This window comes from Peromyscus leucopus, chromosome 17, assembly GCF_004664715.2.
Source record: "Peromyscus leucopus breed LL Stock chromosome 17, UCI_PerLeu_2.1, whole genome shotgun sequence".
NCBI classification, from domain to species: Eukaryota; Metazoa; Chordata; class Mammalia; order Rodentia; family Cricetidae; genus Peromyscus; species Peromyscus leucopus.
Window position 1 is genome coordinate 36,778,814 of NC_051077.1, and position 27,925 is coordinate 36,806,738.

Sequence of the window (27,925 nt, forward strand, 5' to 3'; positions counted from 1 at the left end):
CCCTTTTCATTTCTGATTTTGTTAATTTTGATGTTCTCACTTTGCCTTTTGGTTAGTTTGGATACAGATTTGTCTATCTTGTTGATTTTCTCAAAGAACCAACTCTTTGTTTTATTGATTGTTTGTATTGTTATCTTTGTTTCTATTTTATTGATTTCAGCCCCCAATTTAATTATTTTCTGGCATCTAGTCCTCCTGAGTGAGTTTGCTTCTTTTTGCTCTAGAGCTCTCAGGTATGCTGTTAAGTTGCTAGTGTGAGATTTCTGCAACTTCTTTATGTGAGCATTTAGAGCTATGAATTTTCCTCTTAGCACTGCTTTCATAGTGTTCCATAAATTTGGTATGCTGTACATTCCTTTTCATTGAATTCTAGGAAGTCTTTAATTTCTTTCTTTCTTTCTTTCTTCCTTGACCCCATTGGTGATTCAGTTGATCATTATTCAGTTTCCATGAGATTGTAGGCTTTTTGTAATTTTTGTTGTTGTTGAAATCTAACTTTAAGCAATGGTGTTCTAATAAAATACAGGAGATTATTCTAATTTTTTTTTATCTGATGAGGTTTGCTTTGTGAACAAGTATGTGGGCAATTTTAGAGAAGGTTCCATATGTTGCTGAGAAGAAAGTATATTATTTTGTTTTAGGGTAGAATGTTCTGTAGATATTTATTAAGTCCATTTGAGTCATAACATCTGTTAGGTCTCTTTCTCTGTTAAGTTTCTGTCTGGCAGACCTATCCGTTGGTGAGAGTGGGGTGTTGAAGTCTCCCATTACTATTGTGTGTAGTTTGATGTATGATCTAAGCTTTAGTAATATTCGTGTAATATGTGGGTGGCCTTGTGTTTGGAGCATAAATGTTCACAATTGAGACTTCACGTTGGTGGATAAATGTCCTTCCTGATCTCTTTTGATTGATTTTAGTTTGAAGTCTATTTTGTTAGATATTAGGATAGCTACACTACCTTGCTTCTTAATGTCCATTTGATTGGAAAGTCATTTCCCAGCCTTTGAATCTGAGGGGATGTCTACCTTTGAATTTGAGAAGTATTTCTTGTATGTAACAGAAAGATAAATCCTGTTTTTGTATCCATTCTGTGTCTTTTTATAGATGAATTGGGTCCATTGATATTAAGTCATATTAGCAACCAGTGATTGTTAATTCCTGTTATCTTTTGGTGGTAGTTTGTGTGTATTTTCCTTCTTTGGGATTTGCTGCTGTGGGATTATCTATTGCCTGTGTCTTTGGGGGTGCATCTGACTTCCCTAGGTTAGAGTTTTTCTTCTAGTGTTTTCTGTAGGGCTGGATTTGTGAATAGTATTGTTTAAATCTGGTTTTGTCTTGGGATGTCATGTGCACTCTGTCTATGGTGATTGAAAGTTTTGCTGGGTATAGTAGTTTGGGTTGACATCCATGGTCTCTTAGTGTCTGCATTATATATGTCCAGGACCTTCTGGCTTTCAGAGTCTCCACTGAGAAATTGGGTGTTATTCTGATGAGTCTGCCTTTATTAGTCACTTGGCCTTTTTTCTGTTGCTCTTAATAATTTTTTTTATTCTGTATGTTTAGTAGTTTGATTATCATGTAGCAAGTGGATATTTTTGGGGGTGTCGAGTCTATTTGATGTTCTATAAACTTATTGTATCTTCATGGGTATTTCTTTCTTTAGGTTGGGAACGTTTTCTTTTATGACTTTGCTGAATATATTTTCTTGGCTTTTAATTTTGTACTTTTCTCCTTCTTCTATCCCTATTATGCTTATGTTTGGCTTTTTCACGGTGTCCCAGATTTCCTGAATGTTTTGTGTTATGATATTTTTGGCTTTAGTGTATTCTTTGACTGAGGAATCTATTTCCTCTATTGTAACCTCCATACCAGAAAGTCTCTTTTCCATCTCTTGTATTCTGTTGGTTATGCTTGTATCTGTAGTTCCTGTTCATTTACTCAGATTGTCTATTTTCAACGTTCCCTCAGTTTGTGTTTTCTTCATTGTTTCTATTTCAGTTTTCAGGTCTTGAACTCTTTCCTTTACCTGTTTAATTGCTTTTTCTTGGCAATCTTTAAGGGATTTATTGACTTCTTCCAATTTTTTTGTTTGTCTTTTCTTCAATTGGGAATTTTTCATTTCATCTTTAAAGGCCTCTAGCATCTTCATAAAGTTATACTTAGGTTGATTTCTTCTATGCTGTGATGTTCGGGTCTTGCTGTTGTACAATCACTGTGTTCTGGTGGTACTGTACTGTGCTTTACATTTTTGTATGTATTTTTTCACTGGTGTCTATCCACCTCTTCCTCCAATAGGTGCAAGAGGTGCCTGAGCAAGCTGCTCTTGGTAGACTCTGTGCTGGCTATATGTGTGTCTCATGGGGCCACTCTTGGTGTAATCGGAGCTCTTAGTCCAATCAGAGCTCTTAGTCGAATCAGAGTTGGCAGATTCTGTGTCTTCAGGGTTCTGTTCTTGATCCTATCAGAGCTCTTGGTCCTCTTGCTCTAATCAAAGCTGGTGGATTCTGTGTCTCATGGGGCTGCTGAGGTCGCAGGAGGATGGGTGGGTATGTGGCAGGAAGTAGGTCTTGTAGATTGCATGGTCAGGTCAATGGGGGGTGCTGGTGGGGATGCTTGCCTGCAATAGTCTTCTCTGATGGCCTGTACCCAGGGCAGTGATGAATGGAGGAAGGAGGGCATTGGTAGTATCCCCAGGGTCTGGGTACTAGAGACAGGATTCTTGGGTTGGGAGAGGAGACACTCCCTCTTGTTCCAATCAGAACTGGTGGAGTCTTTGTCTCAGGGAGGTGCTGAGGCCCCAGAGGGATGGGTGGGTTGGAGGAAAGGAGTGGGTCATGTGGATTGCAGTGTCCAGTCCGATGGGGGTTGTTGGTGGGGATAGCTGCCCACAGGTGTCTTTCCTGATGGCCTGCACTGGGGGCATGAATGGGTGAGTGAAGTGGGGCATGGGTATTGCCCCCTGAGACAGGACTCTCAGGCTAGGAGAGGAGACACTCACCTCTTGGTCCAATCACAGCTGGTAGATTCTGTCCAGACCTCCTTTTTATCTTATGTATTTTAATTATTTGTTACACTACTGTCATTGCACACCACAAATTATTTATGTATATGTGTATGTAGTTTCTTTGCATACATATATCTATATAAACATAAACACACACACACATATATGTATGTATATATATATATATATATAACAATTTTTTTGATAATTACAAAAATATAAGGTAAATTTAGACCACTGAACTTTTTCATGATAAGACACTGGATATTGTTTTTTGCAGGGCAAAGCCATTTTAAATTAAATTTTAAAACAAATTCAAAAGTGTATGTTCATTTATATTACAATTAGTCATAAAACTTCATTCCCTGTACTGGCAGATTTAGGACCAAAAAATTAAAGAAAATATACACTTCATCTCTTCTTTTTCATTAGACAAATTTTTCAGAATTTTTATCTGGTCTCATAATAGTTAATTCTGTTTGATATATATCCTAGTCACACACTTTGCATTATTAGCCACTGTATTATATTGAGTCCTGAAATTTATATGGTGTTATATAGGGAAGGAACTTACCCTTCCCCCTTACTGTCCTACTTTGAATAGAGATAAGCTCGTCATAGGATTCTGTATTACGTTAACCTTACTAGCTTCTGTTTAAACCCAGGTTCTTTTCTTCAAAAGTCCTCAGATTTTGAAATCCATGTCTCACGCTTTCCTTTTCTGAAATTTACTTCCAGCAGCTGTGTTTAGGACATGGCTGCCTGCTGGCTGTGTTACAGGATTTAGGAGGTATAGTTAAGGGAATCATGTGGAGATAAACCAGGAAAGTAGTCTTAAAATCAAAGGATTGTACAGAGCCAAGAATTCAAAAAATAGGCTGAGTTTATAAACTACAAAATGTGGTGAAGTTGTTATCTCCCAGGGTAATTTTAAAGAAGTCAATATTTCTTATAAGACTCAGATTAAACGTGTATCTTTCTACCAAGAGGAATATATGAGTGCTGATCTCACAATTGTTTTGTCCTGTGTGCTGTAATAAAGTGCTGACATTTTTTTTGTATGAAGACTGCTATTAAATAGCATAATATAATGACTTATAGTTAATCATCAATCATGAATTTCTTATTTACAAATAGGTCTCTGGACTTTAACATAGCCACTAGCAAATAACAAACACTCTGTATGCATTTGTTAAAGTGAACACATTAATATATTAAGGGCAATATTTTAGTAAACATCAAGAGCTCAAGTACTGTACTAGGAACTAAAAACCACAGGATTTTTAAACAGACATTATAGGTTATAGTGGAAGACCACCTTTAGTTAGCACTGTTTTTCAGACTGGCTAGAATACACTACTTATAGCTTATCTCTCAGAAAGCTATATTTATATGGCTAGAACATGGTATATCATTAAAAGAGTCATCATGGAGTAGCTATTATGTGGTCTAGCATTAGACTATGTGAAAGGACTTCACAGAACAAAACCAGAAGTCTTGGCAAGGATACTATGGACAGTCAAGTCAAGACATAAACACTATAATTAGAAGTCCTGATAAAAAATGAAGCAAAATTATAGTATGCATGTAACTAAAATGCCTACAACTGCTTGGCACAAAGTAGGACTTCAATGATTATGTATTCAAGACAAGAAAATAATAGGGAAATGAAGACATTGAAGAGAATGTCCAATGGAATTAAAGTTAAGATATATTTCACCATGAAAAGGCAGAGAGAGAGAGAGAGAGAGAGAGAGAGAGAGAGAGAGAGAGAGAGAGAGAGAGAGAGAGAGAGAGAGAGAGAGAAACCAAGCTCAAAGATTGAGGCATAAGCTTAGTAAATTTAAAACCCAGAAGGAAGACCAATATGGCCACATGAGTCCAGTGGGGAAGAGAGTAAAGTCATGAACATATTCCATGAACACTTTCCTAAGGAAGAAATTTGCTGAATATTAAACAAATAAGAAAAGTTCATTTACATTTCAAAACCAAACCTCTGGTTTACTTTCAGTTTATGTGTGATGTATGTGCACCACACATGTTTGTGGTTTCTGCAGAGTCTATAAAGAGGGCATCACATCCCTAGTAACTAGAGTTGCAGGTGGTTGTGAGCTTCCTGAAGTTACATCTGAGAAGTGAAGCTAGGTCCTCTGAAAGAGCAGCAAGTTGTCATAAACACTAAGCCATCTTTTCAGTCTTCTATGACTATTTTGAAAGAATTTTAGAGTGGGAGTGGGAAGGATTAAAAAGTCTGAAAGCTTGTTATGTTGTTAAAATTAAATCATTGTTGCTTGCTTTTGCAGTATATATGAAGAAGAGAAAAATATATGTAAAAACAATGAGTTGAAGGTCAGTCACTTCTTGAGCAAATTTGAAGCTTAGGTTAAAGGAGGTGTATATACATTGGTGTGTGTGTGTGTGTGTGTGTGTGTGTGTGTGTGTGTGTGTGTGTGTGTTTTGACATGTAGAGCATTTGGAAGCTTCCATATTTCTGAAACATCAGAATAATATTAGAGTTAATAGAGTGATTTTAATTAATATTTCATAGTACTTAATCACAGTCATTGTCTTCTTATACTATGAGCCTTCTATTTTTAAGATATGATTTTTTCTTCAGTGAAAAGTATTTTATTAATAAAAATTGTAAAATGTTAGGATTAAAGTGTGGTATTAGAAGGTAATATGCAAGCTTTCAAAGGAGAGAAGCAATCAACAGTCTTATTCAGAGTGATCTTCATGATCTAATAACTCTAAGGGTGAAGGAGTAGCTTGTGTACCTTGGCAGTAAACATCACCTTTCTAATTGGACTTATGACTTGTTCAACAAGACAACCAACAAGCCTAGTACTGGAACCACTAGCCAAGTAACCAGGGCTAGTGAAGTCATGGAGCTTGGGGTAGAGCCTATACCCATCATTTGTCTAAAACAGCATAATCTGTAACTACATTCTAAACAATTGTCTTTATACTCATAAATCAGTATAGTCCTTACCTCGCATCAAGGAAACTTCTCTTTGCAACAGAGACCATTACAGAAAACCATAAGCAATCAAAATGCAGAACTGTGGATCTCAGTCCACATGGACACATCTAAAAACACTCTACACCTAAGATTCAGGGAATATTGCAGAAGAGGTGATGGGAACATTGCAAAAGCCAGAAAATTAGGCAATATTTTGTGAGACACTGTCTCCTAGTAACATCTAAAGCTACATCCACGGTCTAAATATGTGTATAACAAGGACAACAACTGAAATTCCAATGTCGACCTGAAAAGACCATGAGGACTCACAGTACACAAAGAACTACAGGCAAGAGAAATACTGAGAGAGGGAGAAATAGTCTTCCCTAGGGAACAGCACAAAAGATGGTTATCCAATACCAAACAGCCAGCCCTGAAAAACATACATACAAGTTACAATAAACAGACTGAAATGGTTATGTTTAGGGATATATATGTGTATTGGATATGCATATATGCATGTAAGAATAATTAATAAAAGGATGTACATGATATGAAAGAGCAAAAAGCGATATATGGAAGGATTTAGAGGAAGGAAAGAGAAACAGAAATATTACTGGTCTAGCTGGAGTGGGGATTTGGGAGAAAGGAGAGGAGTCTATGAATGAGGTGTGTGTGTGTGTGTGTGTGTGTGTGTGTGTGTGTGTGTGTGTGTGTGTGTTTTGGCAGCTACAATGAATGTGTGAAGGTCACAGGCACTCATTCTCTCTTTCCACATTGTTGGTTCCAGAATTCTAAATCAAGTCAATAGGCTTGGCAGCAGATGCTTTTACCAACTGAGCCATCTGACCAGCCCACACAATACTTTTATTTAGATATAGTTCATGTACTGTATTATTCAAACATTTAAAATGTATGATTCAATGTTGGCTTTTTATTTGTTGTTTGTTTTGAGAAACAATAACCCCATGAATTCCAAGCTGGCTTTATATATAATATTATTCTGCACACTAAAATAATTTTTGTCCCTCACTATACTCAGCCGCATGTATTTATCATAGTAAGAGGTAAATACTGACATCATCATAGGATACTTTCATCACTCCAAGAAGATGCCTTATATCTTCGGGATATCACCCCCTTCTGTCATCACATATAGCCCTAAGTACAACTACTGTACTTCTTAATTTCTCTGCAGTTCTGTAGCTTGAATATTTAATATAGGTATAATGATACAACACAGCCTTTTGTCAGAGGCTTTTAAACTGATCAGCTGAGTGCTGTTTGTGATGCCAGTGGTTCATTCCAAATAATACCTCTCTGAATAGAAATATACTACATATGGCCACATATTCATCAGCTTATAAATATTTGGAATACTTCTAGCTTTTCATATCTATGTTTTACATTTAGACTATGCCTAGACATTCATGTACACATTTTTGTGATCATTTGGTTATTTTTTTTGTTTATCTCTTGTACAAAATAAGCAGTACATTCCAGAATAATGTTGTTTGTATATCTTTTACCACTGAGAAATTGTAATTTTTTTTTCAAAGTTGATACACAATTGTTCATGATTATTAGGCAGCTGTATACCATCCTTGAATAATATTTACTCAGTGAACTTGTCCAATAATCAGTAACAAATATTTCCTTAATTTTAAGTTGTATTACTTTTATTTATTCTTGCAATAATCCCCTTTCAGTAATACCAGTTCCAAACATTTTCTTAAAAATTGATAGATTACTTTTCTTCTTTGAATAATTTAATTTAAAATAAGTATAATTTTATGTTAGCTATGTTTGGTCAAATTTATACTTATTTTTCTTCTGTTTCCCATGTTTTTATGTCATTTATAAGCATCCATTGCCACTTTCAAGGACATGAACATTGCACTGATGTTGTTGTTCTCTGAGTTTTTTTTTTTTTTTTGTTTTTTTTTTTGTTTTGGTTTTTCAAGACAGGGTTTCTCTGTGTAGCTTTGCACCTTTCCTGGATCTTGCTCTGTAGACCAGACTGGCCTCAAACTCATAAAGATCCGCCTGCCTCTGCCTCCCAAGTGCTGGGATTAAAGGTATGTGCCACCACCGCCCAGCTGTTCTCTGAGATTTTAATCATGAAATATGACCTTTAAAAGTTATCAAAAACTCCACACTCTAAACTGGCCCAATTCTAAAGCCAGTTCTAAATAAGCAGATGCTCCAAGATGCCCCGAATGTATGAGAATATTCTTGATGATCTTATTGACACGTCTGTAATCATCACTGTGAGACATTCTGCTCAGTTATAAACACTAACGTCATCCAAGGGGATACAGACTTAGGTCAGACTCCCAGAACAAGCAAGCCATTCCATTGCAAAGGCTTCCAACTCTAACAATCACACAGGGGAACAGTTCCCACTTAGCATCACATCAGTCTATGATAACTTATGCAACACAGACACCCAAGGAAACTCACTCCAGCTAAATACCTGGAGTATTTAGAGCAGAATTGACAGCTCACATGAGTGATTGTTATGGAATATTAGTTTAAGACATGTTACATTGATCTATGCTGTGGACTATTTGTTTAATGGCGCAAAGACATATTGCATTCTTTTATGTTACATTTTTTTTTTAAATCTGCAAAGCTGTGTTACCTTGTCTTCCTAAAACATTCCATCGGTCTAATAATGCGCTGAACGGCCAGTAGCTAGGCAGGAGAGACTCGAAATAGGTGTGGCTGGTGGGCAGAGAGAATAAATAGGAGGAGAAACCTAGGAAAGACAGTGACAAGCAAGAAAAGGAGAAGGAGGAGAGAACTCCAGGGCCAGCCACCTAGCCACCCGGCAACCCAGCCACCCAGCCACCCAGCCAGTCATGGAGTAAGAAGGAAAGATATATGTATATGTATCTTTCATATATATATATATATATATGAAAGAAAGGTAAAAAAAAAAAAACAGAGGCAAAATGTGGTTAATGACAAAGGTGATAATTTAAGATAAAAATTCTGGCTAGAAACAAGACAAGATAAGTTCAGGGATTCAAAAGTAAGAATAAGTCACTTTATTGATTTTGCTTTGTTGTATTCCAGAATTTTTTTTTTCTTTTTGTTTTGGTTTTTTGAGACAAGGTTTCTTTGTGTAGCTTTGCACCTTTCCTGGAACTCGCTCTATAGACCAGGCTGGCCTTGAACTCACAGAGATCCACCTGCCACTGCCTCCTGAGTGCTGGGGCCGCCGCCGCTACCTCCTAGCTAAACAATATTTTAACATTTTTGAGCAGCCAGTGCTCTTAACCTCTGAGCCATCTCTCCAGCCCCCTGTATTCCAGAAATTTCTAATGCCTATAAGTCACATTGTGACTGCACAGCTACCCTGCAAACCCCAAGAATATAAAAGCAACCTTGGCTTCACATGCCAGGGCAGAAAAGTCCCCCTCCATTTTACATGATTCTTTATCACATCATATTTTGTCTCTCACCGTTTCATCGGGCATTTCTTTTTTCTTAGGCACCCTTGAAAATAATTTCAGTACAATGTTTAAAATAATTACTAAGATTGGACTTCTGTTCTTGTTCTTATTCTCAGGATTACTGACATTTAGTATTTCAATGCCAAATAAGACATTATAATGACTTCATAGATGAACAATTATTAGATTGAAAAAGCACCCTTCATTTTACTTGGTTAATATTGTGACCATGAAAACATGTTGAATTTTTAAATTCAATTTTAAACCAATTTTAAAAATGGTTTTAAGTATCACATAGGATTACTGGGACTTTGTTATATGCTATTGAGAAGATATTTCTATTTTAATAAATATGCAGACATGTACTATTTTTACATTCCTAAGGTCAACCTTATTTGGTCATGATTTATAGTTATTTATATTGTTTCAGTATCTGGCCTATTGAAATTTCTTAATAATTTTGTCTATCAACTTTAAAATCATTTAAGTGATATTATTTGTTGATATGTTTTCCACAGGCTTTACTTTTATTTTATGCTTAACCAGGTATTACTAGTTGCAAAACAGTAAGGCCAAAAATCCCTGCATTTACTTCTAGGTAACTGCAATCAATGCATATTCTCATTTTTTTCTACTTTAATATTTACATTTAAAGTTTTAAAAAAGAAGAAGAAGAAAAATAGAATGAACCAAAAGTGGACAATTTCAACCAGGCCTGTTGCTTTTTGGAGACATATGAAAGAATCACGAAGAAGTAATTGTATTTTAAAGGGCATTGAAGGTATGAAGATATACCGTCTGTAGAACTCTGATCAGGAGTTTTTATTTTCCACTAAATGTCAGAAAAATTGATGAAACTCCTCCCTGTGCGGCAATTCAGAGGGAATGAAGGGACCTTGGAAGATGTTGCTTTGCCTATTAGAGAGAGCTTGGCATCACCAGACTCTCACACAAACAGGATGCATGTACGGATAATTAAATACAGAAACAACTGAAAGCCAAGTGATTCAACTGATGTTCTCACTTCTTTAAAGTCTTTTAAAAAAAGAAGAGCAAAGGGAGACAGATGCTTCTCTGCAATTAGTATCAATCAGTTCTGACACAGAAAGTGACCCATCCAATGTCAAAGTGGTTTGGATCGATCAGCAGGGTTTTCATTGAGGTGGGACATAGAAAAAGATCAGGGAATTGTGTAGAAAAATGGCTAGATAAAAGAAAACTCAAAAGGCCAGTACAAAACTGTCTCTCAGGGCAACACTCAGGTAAATATTAAATTCTTCAGAAAGAAATCTGGAAAGCAGCATGCAAACACACTGAAGTTTGGAGCTCTAGTTGCTACACAGTGAGGTTAATTTTTATCCATGTATTAATTAAATACTGTGGATCTAATCCTCCTTCAATACCTCCTGCTCTCATTGTCCAGCTCAGGTATTTAACAGTAATACAATTTTGTTTTTTAATGAGCAATAAAAAAATTATAGTACTTCTGACAGTTTATATTCAAAGTTGTGTTGCTTTAAATCATTATGTGCAAAGCAGTTGTTCATTGAGAAATGAGAAATATAAAATAATGTGCTTGTGATACCTACCAATGCCTGTTTTTCAGATTGCTTCATTATCTAATGATTGTATCCTAAATATTTCTTTTGGCAACTGTGAAAAACATAATTTGTAGAGTATACATTTCTCCTGGGTTATTTGATCATAAATTTGGACTTTCATGATACCCTATTTAATTTAGATGTGCAATGATTTTTCATATTTGAGACAGTAAAAATTTTAATAGCTTGTTTCTCTTCCTGTTTTATTTATTTTTTATTCTAGGGATCTTTCTGTTTCATATATTTCATATACATTGGAAGCAACTCAAGATTTACCTATGATTTATTTCTGGTAGCTCAATGACAATAATGCTTATAATTTAATCTTTCAAATACATCATATTTAGTTGAGGTTTGAGGTAAATTAGTCAAATATTTCCTTCTTGTGATTTTGACTGAACTGATCTATGAGATTCTGGTTTAAACTCATTCATATTTAATTCTTCGAAATTCCATAAAATAACTGTACTTAGGTGGTTTTACAACATTTTTTAACAATACAATGTTATATGTCTGTGCTGTAATTTTGAAAACTATCCTAATTTAATTGTAAACCAAACTGCATTGACAATTATCACCTTCGATTTATCTTGCTTCAGTTCTTCCCCCAACATGTCTATTTTCATTTTCGACATAAGAAACATTTTCTTAGTTACAACCACACAAAAAATAGAGTATTAATAAACACAAACTGTCCTTGGATAATTTCCACATGCACTTACCACTTAACATGTTTGTCAATAATATCTGAAAAAAAAATGGGTTTTATAAAACACCTAAGGCACCAAAACTTTCACTGGAGCTTAATTTTCTGAATCAGTCCTTTTGAAAGATGGAGACTAGTGAGGTGTGTTTGTTTTATGGAGAGAGCCCTCATAAATAGTAATACTTTTCATTTGATGTAGGATGAATTTACATCAGGGCAGGTAGTGATAAAGCAAGGCAATTCATTGTGGATTCCCCTCTCCTCACCTCCATACACATTTCCTGTTTTTTGGAAACTTACTAGGTCCTCACTGAAGCCAAACAGATGGACCAGTCATTGTTGGGCTACTTCTAGAACTATGAGCTAAATAAGCCTCATCATCATACAGCTAGCCTATTAAAGCCAAAGAAAAGGAATTAAGTAACAATGCCGGTCTATTTCTAAATAGATCTGCATGTAATTTCCTTCATAAAACCATACATAGTGTCAATTCCCATTCAAGAAATGAAACATTGAAAAGTTATCTAATACATATATAATGTATATTATAGATATATAATGAAAATGTATATTTCCGAAGTGTACAAAGGCTGTATACTTTTTATTTAGTATTAATACTGAGGCACATTGATTTATTATAATAGCTTTCACATCTTGAAAAATCCACGTCTTCCATCTCTTTTTAATTTTTAAGGAATCCATATGATTTATGTAAAGAAAGACAAAGTTATTGATTTCTCTCTGGTTATTTTTACATTAAAAGAATCCGATGAAAATGTTTTTAAATCCACAATAGAGTTTCTCCTCCTAATACAACTCAAGCTGCTCCTTTGAGCTAGGCTATACTTACAAGATGTCTTCAGAAAAACACTATAGCATTTGTCTTTTGAATTAATATTTAATCCTTGTGAAGTTCTTCAAGGGCTGCTATCAGTGTCCTGATTCAAGTTAGGTATGTGCTGGTTGAACTGTTTAATTAGTATGCCAATGTTTGTAAAATTGTCATTTGTATTATTTTCTCACCTATATTTACTAGCTGGCAAAGCTCAATAAATATTATCTGTACATGCTTTTATCATCTTTTATTAATTTTCATTTTTATAAGAATAATATAACAGTACATTCTTTATCTAGTGAAATGCTATATATAATTTTCATTGTTTTTTGAGTGGTCCACCTTTTGCAAATTTGGTTATTGGCAGCCATTCAAAAATCACTCTAGTTTTGTTTTGATACTGGTTTTTTTCATTTGCTTTGGCTAATCCCTAGCAGGTTTAAGAAGATATCCCATTTATATACATTCTACTTCTGAAATTTAAAGATGCTCTATTTATGCATAATTATGTGCAATCCTAGGTCTAGATTTAGCATATACAAAGCTCTTAGTTCCCTTAGTGTACATGATATTCAAATGCAAAGACATGGTCAGTATGTGTTCCTTGTGCTGTTCTCTCTCTCAGGGGCAAAGCATGGCAAAGATATCTCATAGATTTCTCCACTTTCAATTTACCATCAAATGGTGGTTCCTCCTTGTCTTTTATCTTTCCATGTTTACTTTTCTAGTACTACAAAATATTGGTCCCAAACAATATCACTCTTAAGTCATTTATTTTTGTCTTGTAATGACATGGCTCAATAATGAGTATTCTGATAATATTGCTGAGAAATTAAGGCAGGTAAATTTGCGGGGTTTCCATCAGATTATTGTACTAGGAAAAGCATGAATTTGAATACTGCACTATTGCATGAATCTTAAAAGGTCTTATTAATAAAAAACAAACCTGGACACAGGTATTGGGGTGAATGCTGGTAGATTAGAGAAGCAGAACAAGTCACAGCCACCTCACCTTGCCAATTCCTCAGGTGAACCTGTTTCCTCAGACTGGAAGCCTCTCAGTTTGCATCCAGAAGGATCTCAAAAGCCTAAAAGCTTAACCAGCATAGTTCCTGGTTTTCATGCCTTATATACCTTCCTGCATTCTGCCCTCAGTTCCTGGGACTATAGGCTCACTTCTTTGGATTAAAGCAATGAGTCACCAAGCCTGGCTGTTTCCAGTGTGGCTTTAAACACACAGAGATCCAAAGGATCTCTGCTTCTGGAATGCTAGGATTAAAGGCATGTGTGCCATCATTTTCTGGCCTCTATATCTAGTGCCTGTTCTGTTCTTTGACCACAGATACATTTATTAGGGCACACAATATTTTGGGGAACACAATACCACCACACTATGCTGAAAAGGTCACTTTAATTTTGTTTTGCATGTGACCCTATGTATGAATTCATTACAAATCTATACTAGTTAGACTAATTAAGTATTCTTTATCTTGTCAGTTTAAAATTTTGGATTTTATATTTTTCATTTAATTTTGTACCTTATATACTCCATTCAGTACTTAGGTTTATTCCCCCCTAATTTATATTTCCCCCTAATTTATATTGTAAATTTTGCTATGTAATTTTTAATATACAAAGGTTAGTTTTCCCTAAGTTAGACTGTGACTGTGACAAATAAATATTGTATTATATAACTAACTCTCCATGAAGTGGTATATGTAATGTTGGAGAATCCATTTTGACTAAGCATTATAAAATCAAAAACCAGAATAACTGAAACTAAGCATGATTCTATAATTAGTAAATTTCTTTTCCACAGGGATACAAGAAAGAAATATGGATCTACTGTGTATGATCCTATTATCTCAGTAAACATTCCCCAAGTGAAAAACAAAAAAGCTAGAATGAACTGTGCAGGGCTAGACTTTGAATCACGAATGCCAGTTAAAAATCCAATTTAGTAGGGGTAATTTTATTTTTTCAATTGAGACTATTTTTGTTCATACATTGTATTCTAATCATGATTTCCCCTTCCCAGTTCCTCCCGTCTTCACCTCACCCACATAACTCCATGGCGCTCTCTCTCTCTCTCTCTCTCTCTCTCTCTCTCTCTCTCTCTCTCTCTCAAATAAGTAAGCAAATCATCACAAACACAGCAGAATAAAAAAGGAGAAGAGAACAAGAAAATGCACACACAAATCTATAAAAATACAAAATTGGAAACTATAACATATATGCAAATGAACAACAAACAACCAAAACTACCCAAAGTGACATAAGACAAGAAGTCTACAAAGATACCAATGAGTTCATTTTGTGTTGACCATCTGCTAGCAGAATTAAATTTAAATGTATGTTATGTATAAGCCACTATATCTGTTTCATTTCTTCTTTCTGTTTGGTTGTAGCTCCTCCAACATCAAGGTACAAACTAAGTGCTCAGCCCTTGAGGTGCAAAAGCCATTTCTCCATAAAAAGAACAGAGACTTCTTGGAGACAGTACCAATTTGTGGTGAAGACAGAGAATGTACAATGCAATTCTACAAAATGTGCTCAAGAATTGAGTTCTACTTTCTGGTGGTTGTGGTAACTAGAGATTTCCACAGAAATTATTTGGGTGTCAGCTGTAGCAGTAGAGGTAGACCAAGGCTGTACTTATACCCAGGGATTTCACAGCTTAAAGACCCCACGGAAATACAAACTGATGCCTTTTCTTATTAATCATAAAACTATTTCAAAATGAATCAATATGAAGCTGAATAAAAATCACAGGAGACTGTACATGCTTTAGACTAAGTGTGTTCATGCGAAGACAGATTTCCTTAGTTCTTTTAATTGCCGCGTGTGGTGCTTTGAAAGAAAATGGCTTCCAAAGAGAGTGGCACTCTTAGGAGGTGTGGCTTTGTTGGAGTAGGTATGGTCTTCTTGGAGGGAGTGTATCACTGTGGAGGTGAGCTTTGAGGTCTCATACATGCTCAAGATAAAACCCAGTGTCTCAGTTCACTTCCCGTTGCCTTTGGATCAAGATGTAAGAACGTTCAGCTCTAGCACCATGTGTGCCTGCGTGCTGCCTTCCCTCCCACCATGACTATAATGGACTAAACCCCTGACCTGTAAGCCAGCCACACCAATTAAGAGTTTTCCTTCATAAGAGTTTCCATGGACATTATGTCTCTTTGTAGTAATAGAAACTCTAAATAAGACACTATGTATACAATTTTGTGGCTTTTGAAGATACCTTGCTAAAAGAATTTCATTTATAACCATGTTCAAAGATTGAGCTTTGTTTAAAAATTAAGGTAGAAACTAAGAATATGAGATGCTTTACTTATTTATCTCAGATAATTTTCTTCTGTAAATGAAATTTGAAGGTGGTTTATGAAGTCCATTTTTAGATTCAAATGTGGCAAGAGACTTCTGATCAGGTCAACCCCAAGACTTATGTATATTTTATCTCTAAGCAAGTAAAAATCATTTGATGTTTTTTAATATGCTTGATTAAGATGTCTTTCAGTGAAGCAAGAATTGCCTCTGAAGGAAATATTCTCTCATTTTGTCTTTTGTGTTGAAGTCCATGACTTTTAGCCATTGAGAAATATGAACCAGGTCACAGGGCAAAGTGTTTCTTTGACTCCCATTTTTCTTATAATTTTTCTTATCTCAGTATCCTAAGGTGTGTCTTGATTATTCATTTCTATAATTATTTATTATTTATTTAACTGAGACAGTGTCTGACTGTATGGTTCATGCTGGCATGGAATTCATCACCTTCCTTTATCACTCTCCTGGGTGATGTGATTATAAGTGTGTGCCAACATACTCAGCCTCCTTTAGTTAATCAATTAATTTATTATTTTATTTACTTAGACCAGTACCACAGCATAGAAATGTAATATTTTTTTCTTATACTATGATCTCATTTTTTTTCCTTATTTAGGTTGCTTAATATCAGCATTTGGGTTTTGGAGTTGCAACAGCTTTTTGACATATATTGATCCTAGAAAATTTAAAAATAATAATAAAATATGAGTCAGAGTCATAAGGTGATAACATGTAGCATTAAATACTCACAGAAGAACTGACAAAAACTCTCCTATCCATAAGTTTAGTCCAAGAAAATTACCACGAGAATCCAGCATGTTTTCCATGTGCTTTGAGTAAAAAACAACTTTTCCCATTCTTCCTTCACTGACAAAAATTAGACCAAATCTACAGAACATTTTTACCCAATATTTGTTGAAGTTTTATTGAAGACAAACACACAAATAAATTCTGTCAATAATGAAAAATTACCAGGATACAAATAATGAACATCTGCTCTGATATGAAAACATATATTCTAATGAAAATAATTTCAGTTCTTAAATAATTCATGAAAATATACAAGATCAGAATAAGTATTTGTTGGTAAAACTCCAAATTCCATAAAAGTTAGTTACTTTCAATTTCAAACAAGTGAATTAAGAATTGTAAATAGAATAAGCCTTGAAAACCGTGCAGTTGATTACAATGTTATCTCTAATCCTTGAAACACAATGAGAAGATGAATTTATTTCCAGTTTACTGAAGTCTCTAACATCTTTTGTCATTTTATTTATATTGTTGTGAGAAGTGGCAGAATATTTCTATTGTGTTCTAATATCAATTACACATGGAAAAATATAGACTTGTTTTGTGATCTCTTAAGAGTTTCTAAGCATCATGGTGCTATCATATTTTAGTATGTATGTTCATAGGCTCAATTTCAATTATTATTGTTGACTACATTTCTAAAAGAGGAATCTTTGCGTAGTGAATAAGATAAATTTAGACATGGTGGTAGAATCCAGTTTTCTCATTGACAGATAAAGAAGTCCAAAGGAAATAAGATGTGAAAACCAGAAAGAACTATAAGGACCGATTAGAATCAGAGACCATAAGTAGGCACTAACCTTTAACAGTACAAGTTATACATACATGTATACATATGGACCTATGTATCTGCATGCCTTTCTTCAAATCTGTCTGAGAGATCCTAAGGTATTTCTATAATCTTTGTACTTGAAAAACTTTGGGCAAAAGATGGAATTCTAGGGGCAGAATTGTCCATATAACAATAAAACAAATGAAAGAACACATACAAACATGTATATGTACTTACACATATATTTAAACTGTCCTAAAATCATATTCTGTTTTCTAAAATAATTCTTTAAATAAACATGCTTAACACCAGTTGAAATTCCCAAGCTCATGGTTCCTCCAGCCACTGAAATTGTCAGATATTTTTTTGTCATACAATTATCCTTAAAATAAGACTGTAATTTTTTCAGTTATTATACAGAATTATCAAAATCAAAAAGCTGAATTAATCCTGAATATATGGTCAGTGGTATTTACTGCCCGGGGGGCTTCACAGTGGAGTAGGCATATCACACAGATAGAGTCTTGTTTGATTTCCAACAGTGGAGTTTCCACTAAGAGTCTGGTGACAGAATCATAACACGACACCTAAGTTAGATCTCAGAATAGCAGTTGTACTTAATACTTGTCTGAGTTCCTCAATAGCTTAAGGTCTATGGCACATGATCAATAATAATACCTGAATATATATGTAAGGTAATATTGATGATAACGATGATTACTTTTAAAATCAATTGCTTCATATTCAAAGTGAGAAAAATAATTTTGAATGTTTATATTTTCACCCCAAAAGGCCTTTGTTTATTTCTATGGCCATTGTGGATATTTTTATTTGAAAGATTCTCTATATACTCACTGTATTTCAAGTTTTATCAAGGACCTCCACAGAGACTCTTGACCCCAGCCCTTGTCTATAATTCATCAATATGTTTTGTTTCCACAAGTGAAGCTTACCTAGAGGCAATCTGATTGCATTATTAGGACAATTCAGTCTTTCCTATGGACTTCAACACTGTCACGTGCCTTAACCTGTCTCCAAATTTCAGATCTGTTTTTGCTCTAGTCTTGTTTTCTCTATGTTTGCTTAAGAGTATAATTCTCTTGCACTGAATGGACATTTTCAAAGGACTCTCTCCCTTGATGAGGTAAAGGTTTAATGATTTCACTTGCTTTGTTAGGTATTCTCAGTATAGCAGGTGATTAACCTTAAATATACAGGAATGAGAAACTAGCTTAAATAGAAGGATGACCACACTGTATTTTTGAACTCTTATAGTCTGGAGATCCAAACTAGCTCCACCGTTAAGGAAGTAAAGCAGAGACTTGTCATAAGTTTCATTTTTCTGTTACATCTTTATTTCAAGAGTGCACTAGGGGATCAGGGAGTAACTGGTCACAGCTGTAATTGCAGCTCTTAGTAGTCTCATGCAACTTTGAGCTCAGCCTGAATTACTTGTGAGACCTGTACCAAAGGAAACCAAACAACAAAACCCACACACAAATGTATAAATATCAAAATTTTGAAACAATACCACAAAATTTTACTGTTTTCTGGAAACCTTGCACGCCTATGATTTGAATTAAACTGCCAATAAAGTAAAAACCTCCAAGTTGTTATTCCACATTGTTTTAGGAGCTGTTATTCAGGTGTGTGTGTGTGTGTATGTGCATGCCAGTGTGAGTGTCTAAGAAATGTCCTCCAGATGGGGTAGGGAGAGAGATTTGCTGCCTTTTTTTTCCCCCTTAGCATTAAAGCCCTAGATATCCCCATGGCTATGCATGAGGAAGGTATCCCTGTGGCTATGTGTGAAGTTTAAAAGCTTTATTCTTGTTTTGTAAAAGTTTCTTTTAGCATAGAAACATTCAGAGATGAATCCAAAAGCAAAATAACTTTTAAGCTTAGAATTCTGCTATGAAGATTTCTTTCTTTGGTAAAAAGAATCTCAAATCATGTCTGAAAATAGGTCTCCGTGGACATATTTTATGATTTGAAAGTCTTTTGTCCCGTTTTTCTTAGAAAGACTGTTTAGAAGCCTAAGCATCTAACTTTAGTAAAGGAGAAAATTAGCAGTTCAACTTTGGAAAGTAAGAAAAGCACCTTGTGTCGCTTGCTTTGCAACTTCAGCCCTGCTGCCAGGGCTGTAGCCAGCCTGCCTCGGTCTCAAGCCCTGCGATATTTTAAATAATGATTTGGAGGCATATTCCAATAAAGCATGTTGACATCTACTGCTTGTCACAACAACTTAATTTTTCATTGAACCTTCCGGGTTTCAAATTCATCCTAAGGGTACTTTTCTTCTCTGCTGATTTTGATATCGTTTACTACTACTTGATCTCACCTACCTTTCTCTTATTTTAGTCAGTGTGAGTGTTCTAACAAGACTGAGACTATGCGTTGATGTATCCACGCTATAGAATACTGTACGTTATAGCTGCAGTTCTGTCAGTGTGGAAGCCATAGAAAACCACCGCGTTGTCACGCCTGCACTGACTGAGCTGAGCTACCCGTGACTGGGTTAAACATATCAGTGGGAAGTGTGACCAAACAGATAAATGATGACCTTTTTCTCCACCTTCCGCCGGAGGCATTGTGAAAATACACATTTTGTGGACAGTTCTACAGACAAGGATATTCACTGGCCCCCATGAAAGATCAGCTCAGTTGGGTCTCGTAACTATCACAGCATTGCTAAAGCTTTATCTGTCTTATTTTCTTTCTCCATGAATTATTTCCTTTTCTTGATATATGTTCCCTCAGCCACGACAAAAGACATTTACATATGAATTTGTTTCAGGCTTATATTTCTGAACTGAAATTCTCACAACTGTACTTGATAAATAATCAAATGTGTTCAGTTCCCATTACTAAATGAACTGTAATCTAACCTCCAGTCTTATTCTCATTGGTACTGATTCTATTAAAATATTTGACCCAGAACTGTAAAGTCCTTCTATTCTCTTTGCTCATTCTTGAATCCTTAGCATGACTTGTTGATTTTATCAATACAATGTAATCCTTTCATAGATTCCCTTATGTGATTTATTCATCAGTAGTTTACATATTTCACATGAAATGAAATATGAGCTCTTTCATGACTCTATCAATGTTGGCTTTAGCCGTATCTCTTTATAAATGTGTGCTGTTGTCTACCACTTTTTAATTTTCATAGAATAAAAATGCCTAGAAGAAACAAAAGCATTGTCAATTTTTATTGTAGTATCAACAGTCATATACTCCAAGACCTTCTGTACACATGACTATAGAGATGTAGCCCCGTGTAAGTGGTTGTTGTCATCCTAAAAATTCATCCAAGTACTATAGGCTTTGAAGACTTTGCTTTGATTATAGCACTGGATATCATATTTAATCACTGCTTTCCCCCACTACAGTATGCCTGCTTCTCTGTTATCTCAGATACCCTTGTGATGGCCATTATTGATTGTTAAGGTCTAAAATCATCATAGAGACTCAACTCAGGGCATCCATAAGGCATTATGTAAATTAGTTAAGTTCAGGTGGGAAGACACACCCTAAATGTAGGTGGTGCCATGCCTTTGGCTTGACTCTGGAGACTGATTGGAAAGCAGAAGGCTGGTTTACCACAAGCATTCCCGATTTACTGCTTCTTGGCTGTGAGTGCACTATGATTAACATGAAGACCCTGCTGCAGTAAACTTTCAGCTGAACTCTAAACCGTGAGCCAAAAGAAATGATTCCATCCATAAATTGATTTTGCCATTGTATTTTATTGCAACCAGAGAAAAATAACTAATAGAGTCACCTATTTTCTTCTTATTGATAATTGATGAATAAAATTGTGTGTGTTCACTAAGAAATACTTTATACATTTTTCTGTTCTATTACATTTCTATACCAAATAGTCTTTATATAGTACTCAAATTAATAAGTAAAAAATAAATTTAGGTCTTTCTGAAAAGCTATGAGGAATACCTTTCTTCTTCTGGTAAGCATTTAAATAAAATGTTATCTATTAACTCCTCCATCAGCTAGAAATTTGAAAATAAATGACAACTAATAAAGAGATCTTTGTAATCAATACATTTGACTCTTCCCTTTACAAATTCACTAAGAGATAGCTGCCTAACTCCAAGTATATGGCACAAGCCTCTCTATATTAGCACTCCCTCTATCTTGTTGGGAGGTCTAATTAATAAGTCAATGCCTATCAGTATATTTTATATTGTATTTACAGTAAATGTGTTGTATATGATACATGTGTGTATTAGTGCGTGTCTATACATTGATTCACCTTCACAAAACTATTCAATCATTGCAACTGAATTAGATATCTGGAAAATAATGATAAAAGTAAATTTAACACATGACAATCTTTAACTTTCTTTTTATTATAGCCAGAGACACAGAGGCAAGCTATTTGGATAATAAAAGTTTTCATTTTCATTTTATTTATCATATAAATATAGTTTTCAATTAATTAAAGCATAAATTAGAATACAAATAATTAACAGCAAAAGTGACTAGGTACGTAGAAAATTTAAGAAATATCAGGAACAGTGAATACTTAATTGGTGGTTTTGAGATTTTTACTTTAAAAAAAAGACTCAGCATTTGCACAATGTATTCAAACCTCTGTTGACTTGCAAGCATTTAATTTTCTGGTCCAATTATGCTAGTTAAAGACATATAAGTCTTGACAAAAAAAAACAAAAACCCCAAACATTTCAGGCATTAATGAAGAAGTTCTCTGATAATATATATATATTATTTGACATATATATGACAGCTCTTTTTGATTTAAACATTTTCAAAGGTGACATAATTTTAAGGGTAAAAATACTTATAAACAAACAATTGAGTTCACTTTTAAAGCTCACCACTATTTCCAGATTGGATATTTGTGTCTAGATTCATGAAGACTTGTTGTGCTTAATTTTGTTCTGATTTAATTCATTAGCAGAGAATAAATGAAATTTTAAAAGAACATACTTATTTGAGTTTCTCAGAATAAGCCAAATGAAATCATTTAATTTGTTTTGTAAATAGGGCACCCTCACATCTTGCACCTACTCCTTATTCCTGATCTTTAAAGACATTTTACAGATGGCAAACTACCTACGTGTAGTGTAGTGAGAAAAAATTAAAGTACTGAATTTTTATTTTTATAAAACCAGCAAACCATCACTTCCAGATTGATTTTCTGAATATTTATCAGATTCTACCATGTACATAAAACAATGTAGGTTCAACATTTTGACTTGTTTCTTTTCTATTTCTTATTTTATTCTTCACATCTTTGGAGGCACAATGTAAAACAACTACCTATGTTAGTCTAACCAAATTTTAGATGTTCTAACAAGCAGGTTTTTGCTATTTTATTCAATTATAATTTTAATAAATAATGTTAACATTAGCTTTCTTTCATAATATTTACATATTAGCTTAGATTAGATATTTTCAATTAGCATTGTATTATAGTACAATAGGAAATATGATGAAATAAATTTTATAGAGTGATCACAGAATTAGTAGACTACAAATTTCTGTCCTGTACTTTGACTATCACCTAGCTTAAACAAAATTGATGCTCTCTGTCTATATTTAAATGTTATAGTTGTTAAATCATATATGAACCCTGCTCACTTAAAAACATAAATAATAATATAAAATACCAAATCTGCATTTTGTCATTTTTTTAAATCAGTAATTTAGATGTGTAGTAAGTTCTTACACAGTTAAGAGTTACCACATTTAGGTGTAGAAAAGTGACTCAGCAGTTAAGAGCACATATTTCTCTCATAGAATACCAGGGGTCAGTTCCCAAAACCAACAGGAGCAACTCACAACTCCCTGTCACTCCGTCTCCTATGGATCTGACACTTCTAGCCTCCAGGATTCCTGCAATCCTGAGCACATACCCACACACAGGTATACACACACTGAATGCAAAAGAGAATGGCATATTTATAGCTGTTTTGTTTTTATTCTTATAACTGAATTTTAATGGAAATGTGTAGTCTAATCAAACATAAGTTTTAGCTGAGTTTACAAGTCATATCACCTACTTATGAATATTGAATATACAACTGAAGAATTTACCTTGCATCCTTACTTATAGATATATTTCATTCACAAATCAAATGTGCCAACTTCTTATTGATTCTCAGTTGCCTTTGAAATTTTACAAGTGCAAAAAAGTGATTGAGAAAATTAAAGCTGAAGGCATTTTACTGATTACAAAGCTATAGAAAGTTGTCAAAATGACTTAGAAGTTCTACTGGGGTACTCGGGTACTCTCCTCTTCTGTTCAGAAGTTTTATATGACTGAATAAAAAAGAATATTTCCATCCAAGCAAAGCAGAGCCTGGCCTATCTAAGTATGGATAAAATGCTTTAGACGTGGCATGTATCTTTTATTTCTTTGTTGATAGGTCTTAATAATGGAATTTATAATAATCTAAAATAAAAGCAATAGATTATTTCACAAAATTCAAGAGAATGTATAAAATAAAGTGTTTAAATTTTAGCTAATATGCATATGCATCAGTTTTAAAATACAGAGCAAGAGTGGATATCAATATATATAATTAAAGAAAATATTGTTTAACAATGCAAGTTATTAAATACAACTAATAACAAGTAAGATGGTTGAATAAGTTTCACTCTTCTCACTTTTAAAGAAAGGAAAGAAAGACGAATAGTAAAAGAGTTTCCCAGATATTTTTCCACAGTCTGACAAGACCTGTCCCTGTGTTTACAATATTGTGTTTATATAACAGCTTAGTGGGAAGGCATATTTATTTTAGTTTATGAAATCAAAATCTTCAATACGAGGTCAGCAGACCTTCTTGTTTATGAGTCACTGACCTTGAAGGATGTCCCTGAGGAGAGCATCGGGGAAACAGACTTTGTCTCCACTCATTTTGGCCTGAGTGGCTAGGAGAGAGAGACTGAAACATCAAGGTGAAAGTTTCAGTGAACCATTCAAGGGGCCAAATCCAGAGGCCCGTTACTGTACTTATATAACTCTCCTAAAGTTTCTACCAGCATCTCATAGCGCCATCAGTGCTGGAGAACAACACTTCAACACAGGGACATTTGATAGGAATTTAAGATCCAGAGCACAACTCACACAAAACAGAATTTTCATGGATTGTGACAATCACCACAGTGGGAGTTTAGTAGCTAGATGGGGATTGAGCAGGTGCATAGATAGAGTAAGAGAAAGAGAATTTTGACAGTCTAGTGAAAACTGAAGGGCTCAAAATCACCAAGGACTTTCACATCTATTAAAAACATTTTTTGCATTGATTCTCAGCAGCAAATCTGAGAAAAATTGATGAAGCTAAAAATATTTCACTTTTTTCAGTTCATGAGTTAGCACAACACAAAGAACCTAGAGCCCAAAGAGTTTATTTAAAAATCAGCAAGACATTCAGAACAAGACAAAAAACCACTGAGGGTGAGAATGGGCTGGATAGCTCCTGGTTATCTGAATTTAACAGAGTGGGAATTGAATACTTGTAGAAGAGATCAAAAATGCTTTGACAGTGATAAGAGTTACTCAGAAAAGAGAAGTCTCAGGATTGTGTGTGGGGTAAAAACACAAAGGTCATAGTAGTGACAATAATACAATTTAATATTCAGTGTTACAAAGAGAGCTTTAATCCTGTAAGCCAGAAAGCTATTCAGATTTGGTACCATTATAGACACAGGAATATCTATTTCAAAGTATAAAAATATATTTCATGGCTTGGAAGAAGACTGGCATTGGAGGACCCATGTTTGGACAATCAGCACATGTAAAAACCAAGTTTGCTGGTGAGGTCTGTAATTTCAGAGGAGGAGAAAGAGGATTCACAGGACTCACTGGAAAGCCAGTCTGGGATATTGATGAGTTCCAAGTTCAGGGTGAGACTGCATCCTACCAAAATAATGTGGATACCTACAGAAGAAGAAACCTCTGGCCTTTAAATATATGATCATTTATAAGCAAGTACACAAATAAGACACATGTATGCCTTGCACACACACATATATACACACACAATTGCGCATATGTACACATGTGCTTGAATTCACAGCCCCCTTCCACATACACACACATGTAAATACATTTCATTGTGATGTATCCCAGGGAAAAGAAATTAAAATTTTCAATGTCTCTTCCCATTCTTTTTTGTCTCATAACTTTCACATCACACTTGAATTTCATTTCTTTATATAGTACTAGATGATACCTGATATAAAGGCAATGATGAACAAATAATTTCTGAAGTAATGAAAATTAAACATGGAAAACACACAAGCCATTCTGCCAGAAGACTAGGTAGGTTGCCTGTAGACTTTTTCTTCTTTGTTCTTCCAGACCCAAATCCACTGTCTCATCCCTAGTGCTGCAACAGAGCATCAATTGTAGCCTCCCATACCTCCTGTCCATATTTCCTGTGGATCTCACATACCATTTCCTACCTAGATTCCCTCCTTCCACACTTTCCTGTATCTCAGCCTCAAATTTCAGAAAGCACCCTGTCCTCAACGATAGGCCATGTCTGAAAAACAAAAAAACAAAAAAACAAAAAAACAAAAAAACAAAACAAAACAAAAAAAACAGGTAGGCTGCCTGCAGACCTTCTCATCTCTCTCTGTTCCCTGGACCCATTACCTCAGTTTTGTTTCTTTCTTCAGCAGATCACCACCTACAGATGCCTTTCCTCCCTGCTCCTATCTCCTGTGAATCTCACAGACCATTCCTTCACAGCCTTCCTCCCCCTACTAGTCATACCCAAGGCCCCAATTCCAGCAAGTACCCATTGCTAAAGATAGGCTGCATCTCCCAAAGCCTCAGGTAGCCTGCTTGCACACCTTCTTGCTCTCTGCTCCCCAAGAACCATTCCCCTAGTCTCATCCCCAGGTCTGCAGCAGAGCACCTGTGGAAGCCTTGGCCCCTGCCCACTGCTCCCATCTCCCGTTGATCCCACAGATCATCCCCTTCTAATCTTCCTTCCCTCACTTCTGCTTTGTCCCAAATCCAGCAGGCACCTCCTCCTAACCCCAAAGCCAAGGGCTACAAGCAGACTGAATCCAGACCCACAACTCTCCTACTGCTGTTGATATCCAATCTCACTAGCCAAATCTCCACATCATCAGTCAAAGAAAATAATAAATCCAAAAGAACTCCTGAAAGAAGACATCCAGGAAATTAGAGATGGTATGAAAGAACCAAATATAAGAAGGTAAGAGAAAAGAGAAGAAACCCCTGCTCAAAGGTCCAAAAAATGTTTACTGTGAAATTATAGAAGAGAAACTGACAAACCTAATCCTAACCTAGGGCAGGAGGTGCCTATAAAAGTATAAGAAACATACAGACCACTAAAGAGATTAGACAAAAAAAGAGAGTCCCTCACCATAAAATAATCAAACACTAACCATACAAAACAAAGGAGGAACATCAAAAGCAGCCAGGGACAAAGACCAAGTAAGATATAAAGGAAGGTTAGAATTATACCTGATGTTTTCAATCCCAGAAGGGCTTGGAAAGATGTGTTGCAGACTCTAAAAAAACCCCAAATCCCAGGATAACATACCCAGCGAAACTTTCAATCAATATACATGAAGAAATAAGATATTCCATGATAAAGTCAAATTTAAACAATACCTATCTACTAATCCAACCCTATAGAAGGTACTAAAAGAAACATTCTAATCTAAGGAGATTAAGCACACCTATAAAAATGCAGGAAATAATTTCATACCAGCAGAACCTTAAGTAGGGAAACACACACACACACACACACACACACACACACACACACACACACACACACTCAAGCCCCTCACACATACATAAACAAAATGACAGTAATTAACAGTCATTGGTCATAAATATCTCTCAATATCAATGGTCCCAATTCCCCAATAAAAAGACAGACAGAATGGATCCAAAACCAGAACCCACTCTTCTTCTGCATCCAAAAAACACACCTCAAGCTCAAGGATAGACATTATCTCAGGGTAAAATGTTAGAAACAGATGTTCCAAGTAAATGGACCTAAGAAGTAAGCTAGTATACCCATTTTTAATATCTAACAAAATAAACTTCAAGCAAAACTAATAAAAAGAAACAAGGAAGGTCACTATATACACTTCAAAGGAAAAGCTCTACAAGATGACATTTCAAATCTTAACATCTGTGTCCCAAATGCAAAGCAGCAAAGTTTATAAAAGAAACACTATGATCTCGTCTGGGAGGAGGGGACTGGACCTGCCTGGTCTGAGTCTACCAAGTTGATCTCAGTCCTCGGGGGAGGCTTTGCTCTGGAGAAGGTGGGAATGGGGGCTTGGCTGGGGGGAAGGGGAGGGGGGCAGGAGGGGGGAGAACAAGGGAATCCATGGCTGATATGTAGAACTGAATGGTATTGTAAAATAAAATAAAAGGAAAAAAAAAAGAAAGAAACACTACTATGGTTTGAA